The 1,956-nt window shown below is 31.3% G+C and overlaps 1 long non-coding RNA gene across 1 annotated transcript; it reads right to left on the bottom strand.

Annotated features, from left to right (window-relative positions):
- Positions 1-308: 308 nt before the first annotated feature.
- On the bottom strand, positions 309-1,626 carry LOC140418633 (uncharacterized). Its single transcript, XR_011945187.1, has 3 exons — positions 1,578-1,626; positions 980-1,035; positions 309-702 (listed from the first exon to the last, which is right to left on the bottom strand). It is a non-coding gene; the product is annotated as an uncharacterized lncRNA (long non-coding RNA).
- Between the last annotated feature and the right edge of the window lie 330 nt (positions 1,627-1,956).

The following is a 1,956-nucleotide window of genomic DNA, read 5'->3' as shown; positions in this document are numbered from 1 at the left end:
AGCAATATGATATATTTGGTCTCGTCATTCGTGGTAGTGGGTAAGGTTTTATTTGGTATGTGTCGAACATTGGTTGTGTTTATAATTGGACTGTCAGTTGCGTTGACACATGATTGTGCCTGGACTGGGGTTGTCAGTAGATTGAGGTGTGTGGTACAAGTTGGGAATTGTGGTAAAGGTGTAAAACTGTTATTGTGACTTGGCGCTGCATATTGGAAATCCAAATCTATGTCCTGTGTTTCCGGCGGGTTAATGACGTTTGTGTCTGTGGGTGAAATGTTAATATTTGAGTTTAAAATGTAGTTCTGAGTTTTTTCAATTATCTTGAATCTTGCATTTTGTCTAAAGTTTTTGTTATACCACCTTTTTGCCATATCAAATGCCTCTTGTGGTCGCTCCTTCTTAACATCTTTTTCTAATTTATTAAGTAATCTTTTTAAATGTGTTACGTAATGGTCTATAAGAATTGTTTGAGTAGTTTGAACCCAATTATTTGCATTTGTTATCAATTTTGAACTAATTTGCGGGGTAACTCCTATGGGTCGAATCGAATTGATTAATGTTTTGGATAATTTTTTAATATACTTGGGGATATTTCCTTCTATTATAGTCAGGTGATGCATATATTGCAGCATTTTGTACATTATTTTGGTTGCTGGTAAACAGAAATTTTCTTCAGTGAAAAGGATGGTGGTATTCATCCTTAAAATAAAACAGAAAGAGTTAATTTCTTATATAATTCTAAATACTTTATATGTAAGCAACATTAGTTATCCATAAAATAATTGAGAGAGGAAAAGCCGAATAAATGTAAACTAAAATACAAACAATTTAAAATTGTTATTTTTATATTAATTTAATTATTATTGTATTTCAAACTATGTTAATGTGATAAAGATAGAGGGCACGAGATCGATCGGGTGCGAGACTGGAAAATAGCTTTAACATTTTTGGGAGTTATTCCCAAATTGTAACGTACCTGAAAGTGGTCTTGCTGAGATTTTGCAATTCGAATGTAGTCTAATAGTGGACTATCTAGTGGAAGGAATCATTCCTTGTTAGACTTTATATTTATTTTTATTAAAAATATTTGTATTAAAAAATGCTACCTGAAGAGTTGTGCAGAGATTTTGAATTGGTTGGTAGACTAGCCCTCCGTTAAATCACGATGGGAATCTTCCTTTGTAGATATTACAAAATGTTAAAGAATTTAAAAAAAAATTATTTTTTAAAAATGAGGAAAAAAGTTGTTATGAAAAAAAATATATATATTTTTTTAAAATGTGCTATCTGCATCGAAGTAGAGAGTACAGATCTTTATGTGGGCTACTAAAACCTATTTTGTAGGCAAACAATGGTCCCGACATGTTTCGCAGTCATTACTGCTCATCAGGGGACTGTTTTTCGTCCACTAAGAGCCTTCCTCTCACTAAATGTGTAGCACAAATTTCCAAATTAAAAATCTTTCTTTTTTAAAAAAAATTGAAAAAAATTCCGTTTCAAAAAAAATCTTTATTAAAAAAATTCAAAAAATGTTTCAACTATGCAAAAGTAATTAATTATTGAAATGGTTTTACCTCAGAATAATCAAAAATAGTAGAATTGTTCTCTGAAACGCTGCAAAATGTGGCGGATTTGGTAAAGCAACCTACTCCGGAGTGAGTCTGGAAGCTTCTGACCAACTGTCAATCAGTAACAGCTGCAGAAAACCGTTAGTTAAAAAAACTGATGTCAGCAAACATCAACACACCTGAAAGAATTAGCATATTTCAATTAGGAACTGCACACTTTGCAATGTTAATATGGAACTATTAATTGTTTTAAAATGTTTTTTTCTTTTTGATCTCCTTTGATTGTCATTTAAATTGTCATGTAAACCATTTAAATTATTGTTGGTTCACATGTGATTTAATTTGGCAAATGCATTAGCCAAAGAAAATCATTCCAAATCACACA

Source organism: Scyliorhinus torazame, chromosome 5, assembly GCF_047496885.1.
Source record: "Scyliorhinus torazame isolate Kashiwa2021f chromosome 5, sScyTor2.1, whole genome shotgun sequence".
NCBI classification, from domain to species: Eukaryota; Metazoa; Chordata; class Chondrichthyes; order Carcharhiniformes; family Scyliorhinidae; genus Scyliorhinus; species Scyliorhinus torazame.
This window is presented reverse-complemented; position numbering and strand designations above follow the sequence as displayed.